Below are 21,950 nucleotides of genomic sequence, written 5' to 3'. Positions count from 1 at the left end.
CCTCAAAATCTCATTTATTTTCATTTAGTAATTTGCTTCTCACCATCAATCCCCATGAAAACACTATTTATATCATAATGCATTGTATCTGTTCTTTATTGGTCCAGAGCTAAATGTGTGTGGACTATGTTTTAGGCGTTTGCTAATGACAGGTCTGTTGAAAGACCTTAATGCTTTCTATATTATATGACTCATGAGGCAGTTAAAGTGCGTGCTCATGCCTGCTATTATGATTTATTTTACCTGGCATAGGTCACAGAGGCTTGATGGATCCTCCCCTGCATCCCATGCAGCTGACCAGGAAACTCTCCCACTCTATATCTGGACTAGGAATAATTGGAGAATGAGGTAAAAACAATGACTGCAGATGCTGGAAACCAGATTCTGGATTAGTGGTGCTGGAAGAGCACAGCAGTTCAGGCAGCAAACAAGGAGCAGCGAAATCGATGCTTCGGGCAAAAGCCTTTCAATCAGGAATGTCGATTTCGCTGCTCCTTGGATGCTGCCTGAACTGCTGTGCTCTTCCAGCACCACTAATCCAGAATAATTGGAGTATGTATTATATTACAAATGCACCTTTCATCATGTCCTGGAGTGGGACTTGCACTCAGAGCTTCCATCTCAAAGGCAGGAAACTACCCAGTGAGCTATGAGACCAACATCCATTAAGGTGCTTCTTTATGAAATTTGTTGTCAATAAACAGACAGGATTTTAAAATGGTAATACTGGCAGACTCCACACCCCCAGGAACTGCTCCAGCTCCACAACATTCCAAAGGTCACTGATGGAGTGCCAAAATCATTTTTTACTTATGGCGAGGTCTGTCTATCTTTTTGTGATCATTATCAACCTTCAAAGCATCAAGCTTGGAGAGAAGTTGTTTGTCAAAGGAACCAGCTGAAAATGTCTTGCTGGTTAAAGCACAGCAGGTTAGGCAGCATCCAAGGAATAGGAAATTCGACGTTTCGGGCATAAGCCCTTCATCAGGAATCATAGTAACCAGTCATATTTCTTGAAATGATGAAATCTGAATCCACAATAAGCTGTTGTAGAATTATAGATGGTTACAGTATAGAAGGAGGCTATTTGGCCCATTGTGTCAATACTAGTTTAATGGAAGTGCAACTAACCTAGTCCCGCTCCGTGACCATTTTTCGTAGATCCCTACGTGTAGCAAATACATGCTGAAAGATAGCCATGTGTCAGGTGTATGGGAGACTGAAGTATCAAAGATTTATCCTTATCGTCTCACTGTTGAGTAGCAGTAACATGGTTCTGTGTGGCTCTAATGCTATTTTGTGATGTGTAATTCATTCCCTCACCCTTCCTTGAGGCAATGCTAGATGTTTTGCTATTGCAAAGCAAGAAAGAACAAGTCTCAAGCACACCTCATATTAAGCGTCAGCAATTTTGTACTTTGTCAGCAACATCTATTATAAACCTGAAGCAAAGCTGTAATGTCTCTAAGCTGTTGTTTTATAACTCCAAGTGATAAATTGTTGATTTTTTGGGCATCTGGATATAATCTGATAGGATGGATTATCCACCTGAACAACTTCCCAACTTTTACATCATAGATGTCAATTTACTTAAATGACTTTAATAAGCAGGCTTTGCAAATGATGACTGATTATGGAAAGTCTTACCCTGTTCTTTGTCCAGTAGCTGAATCGATCAGAGATAATAGACAAATTTCATAACAGTGTCTGCTTGTTAAAGCACCAAAGTAGTTATCTGTTCTCCTAAGTTTGTCCAGTTTATAACATAAAAATAAATATAGAAATTGATACTGACATACATATGCTATACAGCATTAAACTTTGATGAATTATCCAATTTTTAAGCTGTATGTACAGTTCCCGAGTTAAAACATTTTCACATCAACACTAGGTGGCACATAAGAACAGTTTATGATCTCAAAATCACAAGTAGTGATTCCTGAAAAGCAACGCTGTCTTTGGTATCTAGTTGATCTGGGCTTCAGGCCCGTACACAGGTGAAACTACACATATGCACTTCATCACCTCTTTCCAAGCCACTCTCCCCTCACTACAATCATTCTACATTGTAATGTGGTCTTCCACATCTACTCTTTGCTGCAACAGTTCCTGGGCCTGATTGGATTGCAGGAATTGGGCAAATATTACGCTACTCACAATGAAGATCCCTTCGAAAATCTGTTAGAATGGAAGAAGTACTTTGTAAACTCCTTGCACCAGAAACCTCATCCTCATAATCTCTAGTTCCATCATGGCACGTGTTGCATGATTATTGATAGCATTACTGTGGTGAAGTCCACAGTGTGGAACATCATCTAAAAAGCAGCAATTCTAATGTTGCTCATCATCAAGGATCTTATCAAACCATTTACACAGTTCTAGCTGTTTCAACTCCTTTTAATTTAAATGGTCACTTTGTGGAATTTAAACAAAGTCTTTTGCAAATCAGCTAATCAGACTCCTTCTTTATTTTTATAGATTATAATTACCCTACCCTGTAAAAGTTTAATTTGAAACATAATTATCTTAGCATTAAGTTATTCATGCATGTTTTATAGGATTAATCACAACTATTTCATATCTAAGGTTGCCAGTTCCTCAGAACAGAGAATGCTCTGTCAACCAGTAATTCAGAGATCAAAGATTTTCACTAGCACCCATTCCAAACATTTCAGGAATTTATTGTGCTTTATTTAGATAAATGAGCTTGCCAAAATAATCAGTTTTCAAAAATGAGCCAAAACAGAACACATTGGAATCTTGCTTAATCATAGATAGAATCTGATCACAATATGGTCATTGTTAGATAATAATTTTGGATATTGTGATGAGGCGTGTGTTAAAGTTAATGACATGAAAAATTTTATTGCACGAAACCTGAGCTAGAAACAAGGTTCATGTAGTTTTAAAAAAATCTTTTTGTGATCCTTATAATTTGGATTAAGTTTATGTTGCCATAGCAACCCAGACTCTTGGAAAGGGCTAGCTGGTTTGACAGCCAGTGTGGATCAGATTGGAGCCAACACTGGGGCTCGATCCTTCTTTCAGCTGACATGGATTCAGGATCTGCCTCCTTACCCGACCAGGAGTGGGATTTTTAGTACATTGGGCCAAAGATTGTGGTTCACATCAATAACTACAACTTAACCAGTAATGGGGTAAGGTCTTGAAAGCCAATTTCAGGGAGCTAGAATAGAGATTAAAAAGCAGGAACTCAAAGCAATTGTCTCAAGATTAATCTCAGTCCCCTATGCAAGTGTGTAGAAAGAGGACAATTGAGTAATTGAACACATAACTGGCATAGGAGGGAGAGCACCAGATTTCTGAGGCATTGGGTCTGTTTTCGGGGCAGTTGGGACCTGTACAAGATAAATAGGCTACATCTTAGCAAGAGTGTGACCTACATCTCACAGGGAGATTCAGCAGTGCTGTTACAGAGGATTGAAACTAGGTTGGCTGGGGAATAGGAAACTAACAGGAAGCTCAGGTTTGAAGGAAGTGAAAAAAAAGTAAACACAAATACAAGAGCTGAAGGATAGGCAAGAAACAAATAGGATCAGAACAGGATAATATTAAACAAGTCGAATTACAAGCAGTCTATGTGAACTTCTTTTTTTGTTCATTCATGGAACATCACTGGCTGGGCCAGCATTTATTATCCAGCCCAGCCCTAGTTGCCCTTGAGACGATGGTAGTGAGCTGCCTTCCTGAACCACTGCAGTCCACCTGCTGTAGGTTGATCCACAATGCCATTCGAGAGGAAATTCCAGCATCTTGATCCAGCGACAGATATATTCCTTAGACAGGGTGGTGAGTGGCTTGGAGAGGAATTTGCAGGTGGTGGTGTTCCCATGTACCTGCTGCCCTTGTCCTTCTAAATGGAAATAGTCATGGGTTTGGAAGGTGTTGTCTGATGGTCTTCAGTGAATTTTTGCAGTGCATCTTGTACACAGTACATTCTGCTGCTACTATTGAGGGTCAGCAGTCTTCTTGCCTCCCTGCATCTTGACTGTCTGAGTATGTGCAATTTATATCACCCAGCATGGCAACAGTAAAGGGTGTTGGCATGACCCCATTGGATGATTCAAATCCAGCTCATGCCTTCATTGGCTAAAGGCCACAGAACATTCTAGAAGGTCAGGTGTATGGGAGGGGGGGAATGTATTACGAGCACATACCTGAATGCCATCTAGTCAGTGAAGACCCGGCAAAGATCTGTAGCAGAAAATCATACAACAACCCAAGACGACGGAGGAGAAGATGAGCCTTTACCGGTAAGACACACCTTCATGGAAGAGAGCCAGCCCAATGTCAGAGCGGAAGGAGATTCCAATGGCTCAGTTCAAACACATGGATAGTTGTGGTTAATGTCATTTCTCAGATGGATAGAGTTAGGTAGAAAGAAAATACTGTATTGTGGGAACTTGAGAAATGCTCAGTGTTTTTAATGTGAAATAATTTGGAGATGCCAGTGTTGCACTAGGGTGTACAAAGATAAAAATCACACAACACCAGGTTATAGGCCAACAGGAAGCACCAATTCTTAGAGCTCTGCTCCTTCATCAGGTGGTTGTGGACTAAAGAGCAATAGCTTATTAATAATTTTTTTTATTTCAAAAATATTCTTTATTCATAAAATATTTTGATGATCTGTACAATTGGTCATGCTATACATACGCATAAATTCCATTTCTTTCCTACAGAGATCAGAATTAATAATTCGTATATACAGGTCTGTATGTTTACCATCCATATATTTAGCTGAGGCATCAGCGGAGCCCACTTACTGCATGGGCCCCTGTTCTTCTTAGGCAGGCAGACGTTACATGGTAGTCTTTCCTCACCGCGCCTTGGCGGCAGCTGCCCCAAGCTTCAGCACGTCCTGGAACTTGGAATGTGCCAATCCGCAACACTCAGTCAGGGTCAGCTCCTTCAGCTGGAAGATCAACAGGTTTCGGACAGACCAAAGAGTGTCTTTAACCAAGTTGATGATCCTCCAGGCACAGTTGATGTTCGTCTCAGTGTGCGCCCCGGCGAACAGACCGTACAGCACGAAGTCTCATATCACGGAGCTGCTCGGGACGAACCTCGACAAACACCACCGCATTCGTCTCCACACTTCCTTTGCATTGTCACACACCTCCTTCTGAAATGTGCCCGTCTCGTCCCCTCCACAGCCACTTCGAGGGCAGCGTGCGGTGTGGCAGAGAGTCCGGGCCTGCATAAAGAATCTAACAGGCAGAGCCCTTCTCACCACCAGCCAAGCCATGCCTTGGTGCTTATTGGAACGTTCTAGCGATGAGGCATTCTGCCAAATGACATTGACAGTCTACCCAGAGAACTGCTCGACAGGATCCTCCCTCTCCTTTTCCCGAAGGGTCTCAAGGACACTATGTGCTGACCACTTCCTGATGGACTTGTGGTCAAAGGTGCTTTTCTTCATAAATTTCCCCCCGAAGGACAGGTGATATGGAACGGTCCAACTACTTGGAGTGTTCTGCGGCAGCAAGGCCAGGCCCATCCTTTGCAACACCAGGGACAGATAGAACCTTGTTCGAACAAATTGGAATCCGAACAATTATTTCGAGAAAATTTTGCCCTAAAACCTAAACACATTTTCAGAATCCGAACACCACGTAAAGTTCAGGTCGCACACTGTTTGTTCAGTTTGTCCCGGGAAGTAGTCGTGAAAGCATCTCTCATGTGTCCATCGCTAGTTTGCCTCATGTTTTCACCTTGATTTGTGCTGGTTTTTTTAAAAAAAAATTATCACCCTTGTGCATTCACCATGGTACCCAAGAAGAGCAGTGAAGCAAATAAGAGTAAGAGGAAGTCCATGAGAACGACAATTGAGTTGAAGAAAACGCAGGCCATTGTTGAAAAGTGGCATCCTAACAAGGCAGTGGTCAACAGGAGCATAAACATGTTCAATGACAATGTGATTGACCACTTCTGAAAAATCCAGAAAAGTCACCAACACCTGACAACTTTGGAAAGGTGGTTCTCTAAAGAAAGCCAGTCCAGTGAGCTCCAGCCCTCTACAAGTGGTCTTAGTGTTACGAGAATGAAGAGACAAAGAGAGCAAACAGCCAAAGCACAATTACCTGATGTTACTTCCACTTGCACCATAAACATGCCTCACTAAGGTAAATGAAGTTATTTTCATGTTAGTACATTTATTTCTTGTTTTTATTATTATTACTTGATATTTAGGTCATTTACTCATCTTGTTTTACCTTAACCATATGTATTTGCAGTTAAAAGTGTCTTGAAAATGTTTTTTTTTGGGTCCAGAAACAGATTAATTCACTTTCCATTATTTCTTATGGGGAAAATAGTTTCAGAATCCAAACTTTTCGCAATCGGAACAACTTTCTGGAACAAATTAAAGCCAGATTCCAAGGCACCACTGTACATTGAGTCCCTTCAGACCCGGTCCATCTTTGATCTTCATATAAAATGGAAGATGGTCCGGGTGACTGCAACAGCACAGATACTGGGAATAGGCCGGACCTGTGCCACATATAACACTGACAGTGCTTGTTAATAATTTTTTTTAATTTCAAAAATATACTTTATTCATAAAATAATTTGATGGTCTGTACAGTTGTTCATGCCATACATATGTAAACATTTACATACAGAGATCAGAATTTATCATTTTTATATACAGGTCTGTACATTTTTCAATCATATGCCCATATATTTAGCTAAGGCAGCAGCAGAGCCCAACTGACTGCATGGGCCCTCTGTTCTTCTTAGGCAGGCAGATGTTAAAAGGTGGTCTTTCCCCACTGCGCCTTGGCGGCAGCTACCCCAAGCTTCAGCGCATCCCTCAACACGTAGTCCTGGACCTTGGAATGTGCCAGTCCGCAACACTCGGTCAGGGTCAACTCCTTCAGCTGGAAGATCAACAGGTTTCGGACCACCCAGAGAGCGTCTTTCACCGAGTTGATGATCCTCTAGGCACAGTTGATGTTCATCTTGGTGTGAGTCCCAGGGTACAGACCGTAGAGCACGGAGTCCCGCGTTACGGCGCTGCTCAGGACGAACCTCGACAAAACACCACTGCATTCCTCTCCAGACTTCTTCTGCATAGCCAGTTGAATTACAAACCAAATTTTATTTCCCTCTATCTTCCTCACTGTCAAAAGCACTTGGGTAAAGTATTTTTAATACATAAACTGGTCAAAGTGCCTAAAACATGAACTTCAGTATCTACAGAAGATGTGAACAATTACTTAATTCTGAATTCTTTTAAAAAACAGACTTCTTTTAGTTTATAACCTGTAAATCTTTCCCCTATTCACCTTCAATCTGAAAGGAACCTACAATAGTCAAATTACTTACTATCACCAACCAATGAACTTACTGTACAAAGTGATGGGATTCTTTTTTGTGCTGGGCCCCTGATCCTTTGCTTTACTTTGTCTTGGGCTGTGTCTCACTTTGGATGTGATCTCTTCTTGCTAACTGTGTGAGACTTACTTTTTAGCACCACTCCTTCACCTGTCACTTTTGGAATACTTCATTCTATTTTGGTCTCCCTGCTACAGGAAAGATGTTGTGAAAGTTGAAAGGGTTTAAGTTTGAGCTATAGGGAGAGGCTGAATAGTTTGGGGCTATTTTCCTAGAGTGTCAGAGGCTGAAGGGTGACCTCACAGAGGTTTATAAAATCATGAGGGGCATGGATAGAGTGAATAGCCAAGGTCTTATCTGCAGGATGGAGAGGTCCAAAACGATGGGACATGGGTTTCAGGTAAGAGGGGAAAGATTTAAGGAATTTGAGGGACAACATTTTCATGCAGAGGGTAGTACGTGTGTGAAATGAGCTACCAGAGAAGGTGGGTAAAAACAATGACTGCAGATGCTGGAAACCAGAGTCTAGATTAGAGTGGTGCTGGAAATGCACAGCAGTTCAGGCAGTATCCGAGGAGCAGTAAAATCAACATTTTTGCCCGAAACGTCGATTTTACTGCTCCTCGGATGCTGCCTGAACTGCTGTGGTCTACCAGAGGAGGTGGTAGAGACAATTAAAACATTTAAAAGGCATCTGGATGGGTACATGAATAGAAGGGCTTAGAGGGATATGTACCAAATGCTGAGAAATGGGAAGAGATTAATTTCGGATATCTGGTTGGCATGGACAAGTTGGACTGAAGGGTCTGCTTCTGTGCTGTTCTGTTTCTACAACTCCATGACTCTATAACTTCACAAAAGTGTTAGGGAGCAAGGGTCTTTTGTGAAGGACTTTAGTACTAGTAAAACGAAAGATGAAAATGTAATGAGATTTAAACTCCCCAAAGCCTGATAATCTATCACCAGGATACGAAAGGAGGTGGCTATGGAAATAGTGGATGCACTAGTTGTCTTCATCCAAATTTCTGTAGATTCTGAATCATTCCTTGCAGACTGAAGGGTGGCAAATGTTTTAGAAAGAAGAAGGACGAACTACAGACTAGTTGGCCTAACATCGGTGGTAGGAAAAATGTTGAAGTCCATTGTAAAGGATGTGGTAACAGAATACTTAAGGATATGAAGAGTATTCACAAAATCAATATGGATTTGTGAAAAGTTTTGACATACCTACTGGAGTTTTTTGAGAATGTCACTAGTAGAATAGATGAGGGAAATTAGTGAATGCAGTGTACTTGGATTTTCAGAAGGTTTTTGATAAACGTCCGCATAAGAGGTCATCAAAGCAGATGGGATTGGTGGAATATATTTACAGCCTTCTCCAATTTTTCTCTACAATTGAATGGGCAAGTAGAGCATAAGGTCAGAGCAGTTTCTTCATTAGAAAAATGCTTACTTCTTGCTAACTAAACTACCAACCCACCCAAGTCCAGGATGGTCTATGGGAAGAAAGCTGATGATTCAACTACTTACCTGACCAAAGATGTTGACTCCATTTGGACACCTGTGGGACTATCGATAGTATGTAGGAAGGAAGAGCCCTACCACACAGACAGCAGGCCACACACTGTAATGGATGCCACCATGAGAGATGGATGAAACAAAGGACAATATTCTGAATGGGATACCATGACAGGAAAGATTTGGTCATTCAGGAGCTGCAGACCAGCAGCAGTTCTTGTTGTTTCTATAGCAAAGGTGTTATATGATCGAACTGCGGAAACCTCATCTTACTGCAGATCATTTGCTCACTATTGCCCGAACTCTGTGAGAATAGTAAAAGAGACTTCTGGCTGTCATTGTCAAGAATAGAAAAGTATCAATAATGCTCAGATCATAGGTGAACCAAAGGGAATACATTCCAGATGATAGTGAAACCTCCAAACACTGAATTTGTGAAGCTAGAGACTCAGACAGAGATGGCAAAGAGGCAAATTTAAAATGCACTCAGTTGTGTCAATATTAATACTGGAAGGAAAATGCTTGTGGGGGGGGGGGGGGGGGGGGGGGGGGGGGGGTGGGGGTGGGGGAAGAAAGGGGGTGGGGTGGGGTGGGGAGGGGAGGGGAGGCAATGTGTTAAAATGGTGTAAAGATCTGTAAGTGTTCGCATTGAAGAGTGCCTTAAACCACAATGACAATTGTTTTGTGGGAGAAAAATGTAAGATATTGAAGGAAGCAGACCTAGCAGGTCTCATTGTCTCTGTAATATAACAGCAAGGAGCAGGAATAGATTAGTCAGGCCCTCAAGCCTGCTCCAACATTTAATATAATCAAACGTGAACTCATCTTAGCCTTAACTCCACTATCCTGCCTGCTAACCATTACCTTCACCCATGATGAATTAAAATCCATTTATCTCTTCTTTAAATTTAGCAATAACTATCACATCATTGTAACTTCAATATAGCAACAATTGAGCAGTAAAATACATCTTGTTTGAGACACAAGCTTTTTGTCCCTAGTCCTCTAAGTGATTTCCCTCTACCACACTAAGACAAGCAAACCCTGTAGACACCTACCCTGAAAGAGGAGAGGATAGTAAATCTATCTTTTTGTGAGCGGTAGTATATAAAGCTCATACAATTTGATGAGAAGTGATCTTTATTATTCATCCAAAAGCAGTCACCTACACCCCCACCAGAACCCTGCGAATATACCTGATAATGAACATGGTCATCCCTTCACCTTGACGAATGAACCACGATTTGAATTGGTATACTTGCAGTTCCAATACTTTCCTGCTGGTGGTGGTATGGGCCTATTTCAATTCATTGTTGTTTATCGTCAAGACCACCAAGAAGAAATAAAGTGAAAATTTGCCATTTGTTTTGTACATGCAGATATTTTTATAATATTATATAATTTCATATAAATAAGCATAAAACTAACTCCTGAAACTGAATAGATGTTTGCCCAATTCCATGAAGTTTTATTATTTCAATGCAGATGCTACATAGGAACAGGAGCAGAGCAGTTAGCTCCCCAAACCTTGGGTCTCAAACTGGAATTAACAAAATTCTGGGCAGGTACAGAAATATCCCAGTGGGTCTGGGAAATAATGGGAAAGTAACAGTCAGATCAGCATGACGTAAATCGGTAGAAAGGCAAGAGTCACGTGTGGTAAACATCTCCCCAGGGAAAAAATAAAATCTGCAGTAAGAAACATCCACACATACCTCACTGCAATCTGTCACTATACACATTTCCTTAAAAGCATTATTAAAACACTCTTAATTACTGCATTTTAATGTCATAAATATTGATACAGTATTATAATTTGGATAGGTGTGGGAGAGTGGTGTGTGGTGAGAGGTGGGTTCACTCTAACGCATTTCAAAAGGATTCTTTCAGGCAAAAGGTGTTCGATAATCTGTGACCACGGTTGATTTATAGTTGAGAGTGTGCTGCAAGAAAAGCACAGCAGGTCAGGCAGCACCCGAGGAGCAGGCGACTCGAGTTTTGGGCATAAGTCCTTCATCAGGAATGAGGCTGGGAGCCTTGGGGCTGGAGAAAAACATAAGATGGTGGTGGGGCTAGGGAGAAGGCAGCTAAGAGTGCAATAGGCGGATGGAGGTGGGGGTAAAGGTGACAGGTCAGAGAGGAGGGTGGAGCAGATAGGTGAGAAGGAAGATTGACAGGTGGAATGGGAGGGGGGGGGGGGGGTGGTGGTGAGGAAACTGGTGAAGTCCACATTAATGCCCTAGGTTGAAGGGTTCCAAGGCAGAAGATAAGGCATTCTTCCTCCAGGCGTCGGGTGGTGAGGGAGTGGAGGTGGAGGAGGCCCAGGACCTGCATGTCCTCGGCAGAATGGGAGGGGTAGTTGAAGTGCTCGGCCACAGGCCAGTGGGCTTGATTGGTGCAGGTGTTCCCAGAGATGTTCTCTAAAGTGCTCTGCAAGAAGGTGTCCAACCTCCCCAACGTAGAGAAGACCACATTGGGAGTAACGGATACAATAAATAACATGTGTGGAAGTGCAGGTGAAATGCTGGTGGATGTGGGAGGCTACTTTGGAGGTGTGTGGGGTGGGGGGGGGGGGGGGGGGGGAGAGCTGGGGAGGTGTGGGCACAGGTTTTGCAATTCCTGCATTGGCAGGGGAATGTGCCAGGAGAGGAGTGTGGCTTGTTAAGTCTTATGCCCGAAACGTCGATTCTCCTGCGCCTCAGATGCTGCCTGACCTGCTGTGCTTTTACTCTGATCTCCAGCATCTGCAGACCTCAGTTTCTGCACGGTTAATCTATATCCTATATCTTCACTCTACCTACCCACGTTGGTTATGGAGGGCCAAATCTTATGTGACAATTGAGTCAGGTATTTTTAGAGGGTTCTTTGTCAGGAGATCCTAACATATGTTATGAAACTTGCCATATTAATTTTCCTCCCTGTTGCTATGCATCCCCCTTGTTGGATTCCAGCTCCATCTTATTGTGCACCATTCCAAGAACAACTCACTGATATTGTGGGATTGACCAGCATCCCTGGCACTGTGCCATCTTTCAAAGTCTTTGCATTCTCAGATAAGCACGATCAGTCTGGGTCTGCCCAACACAGTTCATGATATTGCCCTGACAGACAAGAGAAATATGATGCCCTGCTTTGTGAGCAGGCTCTGAAGGTTGGGGTGGTGTATCAGCAGGATGTCATCATGCCCTATGACCAGTAGAGAGGGCATGACTCCCGATTGTGCCAAGGTGGTCTGAGGTTACCACCCTGGCTTGTGCAAATACAACCATCTGGGATGGGGAGAGATGGTCAATGTCATTTTTCACTACCAGTGTAAGTGTCATCATCTTCTTTCCTAAACCTCACACTCACTTGCTCTCTCTGCTACAGTGCCCACCCCCCACCATAATGCTTATTCGTAATAATAGAAGCAAGAGTAGACCATTTGGCCTGTTGAGACTGCTCCGCCATTCATGAAGATAACGGCTGAACTACCCATCATCTCAGCTCCTCCTCCCTGCATTATCCCCATAACCCTTAATTCCCAACCATTGCAAAAACTCATCCAACTGTGTCTTGAATATATTTAACAAAGCTGCCTCTATTGCTTCCTTGGGCAGGGAATTCCATAGATTCACTACTCTCTGGAAAAAGCATTTCCTCCACATCTCTGTCCTAAATCTACTCCCCCTAGTCCAAAGTCTCACCCCATCAGCAGAAACAACATACCTGCCTCTATCTGATCCAACCCTTTCACAATTTTATTTGTTTCTAATCCCTGTCTCACTCTCCTTTCAGGACGAAAATAACCCACAATAGGACAAAGTGTCTTGACAGGTAGTGTGCTACCTGATATTCTGTTATGTGGAGACCCTGACCACGCCTAGTGGCTGACCAAGTCTACGGACTAGTCTTGCAGGCTAGCTTTGATATACAATGCTGGGACCCCCCCCCCAGACTGTAAGCTATCTCCCTTGACAGAGGACTGCTGCCAACAAAACAAACTTCCCGCTTTGTGTCTGTACTAAATGGGAAGACAATACAGTGGTATTGTAAGACAATTAACTATGGATAAAAGGTGATGCAGAAAAAGACAAGGCTAAGCAAGACAAGGAGCATCCAGGTAGGCTCAGACTGAGTGAGCGCAATAACAGGACGCAAAGAGCCTCGTGATGTTGCCTGGTCCAGTCCAGGAGCTGGATGTGTGTCCCTGCATGAACAGTGTCCTCGCTGCAGCATTATGGTGATAGTTGCCAACACAGGCCAAGGTTCAGCCTTCAAATGCAGAAGTATCCTGTAAGTGGTTTGAAAGTATACGTTTAGGTTCTTGGATAGAGACAAATGAACTGCAAATGCTGGAATCCATAGTAGACAGGCAGGAAGCTGGAAGAACCCAGCAAGCCAGGCAGCATCAGAAGTCCTGAAGGGTTTTACCTGAAACGTTGACTTCTCCACACCCTGCAATGATCTACTTTAATTGACACATCAGAATTTCCACATTGTCTTGAATACCTCTTACCTCTTGAAGATCGTATGAGGAAAGGCTGAGACACTTGGGGCTGTTTTCATTGGAGAAAAGAAGGTTTGGGGTGACTTGATAGAGGTGTACAAGATGATTAGGGGTTTAGATAGGGTTGACCATGAGAACCTTTTTCCAAGTATGGAGTCAGCTATTACGAGGGGGCATAGCTTTAAATTAAGGGGTGGTAGGTATAGGACAGATGTTAAGGGTAGATTCTTTACTCAGCGAGTCGTGAGTTCATGGAATGCCCTGCCAGCAGCAGTGGTGGACTCTCCTTCTTTATGGGCATTTAAACGGGCATTGGATAAGCATATGGAGGATAGTGGGCTAGTGTAGGTTAGGTGGGCTTGGATCGGCGCAACATCGAGGGCCAAAGGGTCTGTACTGTGCTGTATTTTTCTATGTTCTATGTTCTAACCAAAATCTATCACTGAGTTTTGACATTTTTAATTGCCCTAGTCTCAGCAGGTATTTGTGGATAGTGTTGCAGCTTTCTGGTCCCCTTTCCTGCAAAGGCCATGAGACCATAAGATATAGGCGAAGAATTAGGTCATTCACTTCATTAAGTCCACTCCACCGTTCAATCATGGCCGGTGTTTCTCAATCTCATTCTCCTGTCTTCTCCCCATAACCCTTCATCCCCTGAATAAAATCAAGAACCTGTCTATGTCTTAAATACACTCAGTGGCTTGTCCTCCATGGCCCCTGTAGCAATGAGGTCCATAGTATGGCCAGCTTCTGACTGAAGAAATACCTCCACATCCCAGTTCTTTATGCCCTTGGGTCCTAGTCTCTCATACTAATGAAAACCAATGTGACGCCACTATTTAACAAGAAGGAAGCAGACAAAAGGCAGGTAACTATAGGCCTATTAACTCAACCTCTGTAGTGGGGAAAATGTTTGAATCTATAATCAAGGCAGAAATAGCGAGACATCTGGATAGAAATTGTCTGATTAGGTAGACACAGCATGGGTTTGTGAGAGGCAGATCATGTTTAAACTAATTTACTGGAATTCTTTGAGGATATAGGAGCACGGTGGACAGTGGGGAACAGGTGGCTATGATGTTTCTTGATTTCCAGAAGGCATTCGATGAAGTGCCACACATATGGCTGATGCATAAGATAAAGGTGCACAGCGTTACAGGCAACATATTAGCACGGACAGATGACTGGTTAACTAACAGGAATCAAAGCTTGGGGATAAACGGGTGTTTTCTGGTTGGCAGTCAGTGGCTCGTGGTATGCCTCAGGGATCAGTGTTGGGACTGCAATTGTTTACAATTTACACAGAATTTTGAGTTGGGGTTCGAGTGTAGTGTGTCAAAGTTCGCAGATGACACTAAAATGAGTGGTCAAGCAAAGTATGCAGAGGACACTGGAAGTATGCGGGGGGACATAGATAGGTTAAGTGAGTGGGCAGACGGAGAACGATGTTGGTAAATGGGAGATCATCCATTTTGGGGGAATAACCACAAAATGGACTTTTATTTAAATGGTGCAAAATTGCAGTGTGCTGCTGTGCAGCTGAACCAGAATGTCCTTGTGCTTGGTTTGCAGGTGTAGCAGATAGTGAAGGAGGCAAATGAACTATTGTTATTCATTGCTAGAGGGATAGAGTTTGAAAATAAGGAATTTATGCTGCAGCTCTATAGGATGCTGGTCAGGCCACACCCGAAGTACTGTGTACAGTTTTGGTCTCCTTACTTGAGAAAGTATGTACTGGCACTGGAGAGTCATTTGCTTGATTCCGGGAATTGAAAGGGTTGCCTTATGAGGATAGATTGAGTAACTGGGACCGTACTCATTGGAATTAAGAAGAATGAGGGGGGATCTTATAGAAATGTGTAAAATCATGAAGGAAATAAATAAGACAGAAGCAGTGAGGTGTTTCCATTAGCTGGTGAAACAAGGAGGAAGCAGATTTATGACTGAGTTCAGGAGTAACTACTTCACTCAAAGGGTTGTTAATCTGTGGAATTCCCTGCCCACTGAAGCAGTTGAGGCTACCTTGCTGAATGTTTTTTAAGGCAAAGATAGGTTTTTGAACAGTACAGGAATTAAGGATTAATGTGAATGGGTGGGTAATTGGAGCTGAATTCACGAAAAGATCAGCCATAGTTGTATTGAATGGCAAAACTCTATCCAAGCCTCTCAGTATTCTGTAGGTTGCAATCAGATCCCCCCATCCTTCTAAACCTAGAGTCCTCCACCACTCCTCATATGACAAACCCTCCATCCCCAGACTCATTCTTGGAAACATTGTCTGGACTCCCTCCAATGCCAGTAAATCCTTCCTTAGATACACCACCCCAAACTGCTCAATATTCCAAATGTGGTGGGACCAGTGCCTTGTACAGCCTCAGCAGTGCATCTGATTTCATATTCTAGCTCTCTTGAAATGAATGATAAAAGACATTTGTCTTCCTAACTGCAACTGAACCTACTGTTAAATGTCAGGGAATCCTAAACTATGATTCCTCAAGTTCTTCTGTGCTTCAGATTTCCAAAATCTTTCCCCCATTGAGAAAATAGTCTACCTCACACCAAAGTGCATAACAGCACACTTTCCCACATTCTATCCACCACTTCCTCGCCCACTTTCCCAGCCTATCCAAGTCCTTCTGCAGACTCCTCACTTCCTTGATGTTATCTGTCCCTCCATCTGTTTTGGGGGTGTCCTCTGCAAAGTTAATAACAATGCCCTCCGTTTTTTCATCCAGATCATTAATGTATAATATGAATAGTTGTGTCATTTTACTGACCCCTGCAAAACTCCACTGGCTGCCATCCTGAAAGAGATCCCTTTATCCCCATTCTTTGCCTTCTGCCTGTCAGACAATCCTCTATCCATGTGTGCCTTGCTCCTAACACCATAGGTTCTTATCTTATTTCGCAGCCGTCTGTGTCAAAAGCCTTCTAGAAGTCCATGTCCACTGTCTCTCCTTTGTCTAACTTCTCATTGCCACCTCAAAGAATTTTAACAGATTTGTCAGGCATGACCTCCCCTTGACAAAACCATGCTGAATCTGACCTATTTTACCAAGCACGTTTAAATACTCCCCTCATAAACTGAAGTGTTAAATTCATCATTTTCCAATCCTCTATGACCCTCCCTGACTGCAGTGATTCCTGAATGATCACCATCAATACCTCCAGAACGTCCACAGCTGTCTCCTTCAGAATCCTGTGGTTTAGTCCATCCAGTCTGGGTGATTTATCTATTTCCCTGTATGTTCTCCTTAGTGAGGGCCACTACATTTACCTCTGCTCCCTGACTGTCTTAAAGTTCTGTTGTGGTACTGGTATCTTCCACTGTGAAGACTAATGTAAAGTACCTATTCAGTTCCTGTCATTTCTTTGTTTCCTATTACTACTTCTTCAGCCTCATTTTCCAATTGTCTGTTGTCCACTCTTGCCCCTCTCTTACCTAAAAAAAATCTTGCAATCTTCTTTTACATTACATAGAACATAGAACGTTATAGCACAGTACAGAGTTTCGGCCTTTGATATTGTGCCAACCTGTGAAACCAATCTGAAGCCCATCTAACCTTCACTATTCCATTTTCATCCATATGTCTAACCAATGACCATTTAAATGCCCTTAGAGTTGGAGAATCTACTACTGTTGCAGACAGTGTGTTCCACACCCCTACTACTCGGAGTAATGAAACTATCTATCACCCTTCAATTTAAAGCTATGCCCCCTCGTGTTAGCCATCATCATGCAAGGAAAAAGGCTCTCAATGGCCATGCTATCTAACTTCCTAATTATCTTATATGTCTCAATTAAGTCACCTCTCAATCTTCTTCTCTCTAATATTACAAGCTAGCTTGCCCTCATATTTCACCTTCTCCTCACATTCATTTTCGTTATCCTCTGATGGTTTTTAAAGGTTTCTGACTCATCTTTATCCCATTATATGCCTTTTCTTTTTATTCTGCTTTTACATTAACTTCCCTGGTCAGGCATGGTTGACTCTTCCTCTCCCTAGAATGTTTCTTCTTTCTTTGGGATGAATTTCTGCTATGTCTCCTTAATTACTCCAGAATCTCCTGCCATTGCTACTCCACTGATGGGCTTCCCTTCCAATCAACTCTGGACAGCTCCTCCCTCATGTCTTTGTGTATTCAATAGTAATACAGTTTCTCCCTCAAACTGCAGGCTGAATTCTATCACATTATGATCACTGCCCCCTAGGGATTCCTTCACTTTAATCTCCCTAATCACGTCAACCTCATTACACATCGCCACATCTAGAACTGCTTGTTTCAGAGTCGACCACAAGCTGCTCTAAAATAAACCATCTCAGACATTCTACAAATTATTTTTCCTGGGATCTGTTACCAATCTGATTTCCCCAGTCCACCTGCATATTGAAGTCCCCCACGATTATTGCAATAATGCCTTTCTTACATGTCTACCTCCTGATTTACTTTTTTCCCCACATCCCGACTACTGGTAAGAGGCCTGGGCATAACCTCCATGAGAGTCCTTTTAACTGTGCATAACCTCAACTCTAGCCACACAGATTCCGTACCTTCCGACTCTATAATCACTTCTTGCTATCGATTTAATTTCACTTCCTACTAACAAGGGAACCCTGATCCTTCTGTCTATCTGCCTGTCCTTTCAAAACAATGTGTTTCCTTGGATATTTAATTCCCAGCCCTGATTCCCTTCCAGCCATGTCTCCGTGATGCCCATTGCAAAATGCCAATTTCAATCTGTGCTACAAGCTCATTTACTTAGTTTTGTATACTGCAGGTATTTAAATACAATACCCTCAATCCTATGTTGTCTGCCCCTTTTCCCATAGTTGCCCCCTTATATGCTATGTCTGAAGTTAAATTGCTGAGCCTCTCAGTATTCTCTGGCATGTAACCATGTTAAATGCCTTGACCTCATCCCTGAATTATCTGGCTCTTGGTTTTAGGTCATGCTGCCCTCTTCAGTCCTTCCCCAGAAGTGATGGGCTCTCTCAAATCAACCATATCAAATAGTTTAATCATCTTAATCACCTCAATTAGACTAGCCCTTAATCCTCTTTACAAATTAATTTATACAATCCTTCCTCAGGTCAAAGACAACAGGAAAGATAAAAGATTTTTATACAGTTAGCCTGGCTCTGGAACACACTGACAGAGGGTGATGGAAGCAGATTCAGTCAAAGCTTTTAAAAGGGAATTGAAAATCACCTGAAGAGGAAGTATTTGTGTTGCTGAGGAGAGAAGTGAAGTAATAAGACAAGTTGTTGTTGCAAAGAAATGACATGATGGCTCAGTGGTAGCACTGCTGCCTCACAGAGTCAGGGACCCAGGTTTAATTCCGTTCTTGGGTGAAATCTGTATGGAGTTTACAGATTCTCCCTGTGTCTATAAAGCGTTTCCTCTCAGTCCAAAGATGTGCCGATTAGGTGGATTGGCCATGGGGAATACATGGTTACCAAGATGGGGTGGGTCTGGGTTTGCTACTCTTCGAATGGTTGGTGTGAACTCGAAGGGCTGAATGGCCTGCTTCCACGCTGTTTGGATTCTCTGATTCTAAGATACAACACAACTGCATCAAATGTTTCCTTTTGTAAGAAGTTTACGTCTCGATTACGTTTTTTTTGTTTTCTTTATTCATTCATGGGATGAGCGCATCGGTGGGGGAGGCCAGCATTTATTGCCCATCCCAGGAGGTAGTTACGAGTCAACCACATTGCTGTGTGTCTGGAGTCACATGTAGTCCACACCAGGTAAGGATGGTAGTTCTCTTCCCTAAGGAACATTAGAGAACCAGATGGGGGTTTTCTGACAATTGGCAATGGATTCATGATCTTCTTTAGACTCAATTCCAGATTTTTATTGAATACAAATTTCACCATCTGCCATGGCAGGATTAAAACTTGGGTTCCAGAACATTACCTGGATCATTGGATCAACAGTCCAGTAATAAAACCACTAGGCTATTGTCTTTCCTTTTGACAGTAATTCCAAGTTAGTTTCACGTCAGTCTCTTACTGATATGAATCTTCCACTAAGTCCAGATGGACACACATGCTAAAATTGTGAGAAGTTGCAACTTTTGATGGACTAATTTGCACTGCTGAAGATCCTTTTCAAAAGTATCCTGCTATGAACTCAATATCCTATCTATCGGACTTAACTGGATATTTACCCTGGAGCTATTACGCTGGGTAACGTCTAGTCTAACTCAATGATTAGGCAACTGAACTGTGCACCAGAAATGGCCCTCACAAAACTTTTTTTTATCCAATTCAGTTATCCGCACCTGAGCTGATTACCATCTTACCTAACCTGACTACTGCCAGATCTGACTAAACTCTCCCACCCACTACCTCCAGCACCATCAGTTTCCCCATTCAATCAATCATTCGCACACTCCTCACATACTCACCACCTGGCACACACCCACTCAACACTCACCCACCCCTTCACTGATATACACATTCATTCACTTACTCACCCACCCGCACGCATTCATCCACTCATGCATCCTTGCAATCACCCAGTAACCAACCTACAAAAAAGTATTTGAGACCTTTCAAAGTTTAACTGAATATGGCAGTCAATCCAGTTCATGTCCGTTCTCACAGTGATGCTCTGACCCATCGCTGCTGCAGCCAGTATTTGAAATTCCAACTAAAAAAAAGCCACAAATAAAAAGAGCCAGGTCTGAGAAATCTTTGCAGGCACACAGCAATGTGCCCAATGCTCACGGGAACATCTGGGCTCCTTTTTTCTCAATTCAATGAGGTTTCTCCCAGCACTTCAGTTGGCAAAGGATTATGCAGTTAAAAACTGACTATAATTCATTTTCAGAACCATAACTAAGGGTTATGAGCTGCCAGATTCAATTTCCCCGGCTGCTTCCAGCAGTTGAATGTTTTTTTCTCGTAAATATATTGCATTTATAAAATTTGTCAAGTACATTACATGATACTCAAAAGTTGACGTAACATAATGCGAAGAACAAATCAGTTTCTTCCAATGCTGTATGTTACTCACAACATCTCCAGTCACAGTCAATATTTACAATGTTGATTACAAGTCAAACCTCTAGCCTGAGGGGTTTTCACATCTTCCGTAGCCTCAGTTTACTTCAGGGACTTTCCCCATTGTGCCTTTGTGACTGCTGTCCCCAGGCTATAGTGTGTTCCACAGAATGTAATCCTGGACCTTGGATTGTACCAGTCTGCAACACATGGTCACACACAACCCTTTCCACTGGAAGATCAATGGGTTTTGGGCAGATTAAAGAGTATCTTTGTGCCAAATGCAAACATGATACACTGGAGAATGAAAGGTCATTCAACATCTTTTGGAAAGGAAGACAATTTCTTTTTGGATTTTCTCTTTTTATTTTCAAACTAAATAGTTTTGAACCGTAATCAAGAAAAAGCATCTTTCACTGATCTGATTGTTCTCCAACTGCAGCTGATGTTTACCTCAGTGCCTGTTCCTGGAAACACCTCATGTAGTGCAGCGTTCAGCCACTATTTGGATGAACATTGGCAAAAGCCAATGCATCTTTTCCCAATCCTGTTTTTGCAATGGTTCATTCCTGTGGTGTCAAGGACATTTTTCAGGTGGTTGGGCCCTTCTCACCATCAGCCAAGCTACATCTTGGTATTTGTTTGAAGGTTCTGATGATGAGATTGCTGTGAAATGACTTTAACAGACTGCTCAGGGAACAATCTGACAAGGACCAACATCACCTTCTCTCATACGCCTCAAAGGATGTTACTGGAAGACCAGAAGGTGCAAGATCTGAAGTAGAAGGCTACCTCTCATTGTTCTAAATTCCAATGAGTAGAGGCCCAACTTGCTCAACTTCTCCTCATAAAAAAGTCCCTCCATACCACTATCACTTTGCTGAACTTTCTCTTTACTACCTCCAATACCAGCATATTTTTCTTTAGATAAAAGGGATCAAAATTGTTCAGTGTTTCAAATTTACCTTGTACAGTTTTAAAAAAAAATTTTTTCTGACCAGTGTCTTTTATTTCTGAATTAACTCATTCTCATTTAGCCATTTGTAGGAATTCTGTGTACATTGCCCTTAGGACAGTAACTTGCAGCCTGATAAATCTATATGAATTTGAAGTAATCCATGAGCACAAGCAGATACAAATGCAATATAAAACAACAAACATAACATCTGAATATGCATATGACCTGACTGAAACAATTAGCCAGCAATAAAAAGGTGATTAGCTGGTGGCAGATCATACGTCCACAGAAACATTATTGCTTATAGAATGGCTAGTAAAAAATGAGGTCTGCAGATGCTGGAGATCACAGCTGCAAATGTGTTGCTGGTCAAAGCACAGCAGGTTAGGCAGCATCTCAGGAATAGAGAATTCAACGTTTCGAGCATAAGTACTGATCCTTTGATTACAATAAATGGATGATATATTTTGCTATAAAGGGAACAAATCAGAAATTACCGAATTGCTATCAAACAAAACTTCTACTACCTTTGGTCTGTCAGGTTATTATAACATTTGTACAAATAAAAAACAAGATATCTTCCCCTCTCTATTAGAGCAGAATGATAAAGCTT

The sequence above is a fragment of the Hemiscyllium ocellatum genome, chromosome 10 (genome assembly GCF_020745735.1).
Source record: "Hemiscyllium ocellatum isolate sHemOce1 chromosome 10, sHemOce1.pat.X.cur, whole genome shotgun sequence".
NCBI classification, from domain to species: Eukaryota; Metazoa; Chordata; class Chondrichthyes; order Orectolobiformes; family Hemiscylliidae; genus Hemiscyllium; species Hemiscyllium ocellatum.
The sequence above is the reverse complement of the archived record's forward strand: the minus strand, read 5'-3'. Positions refer to the sequence as shown.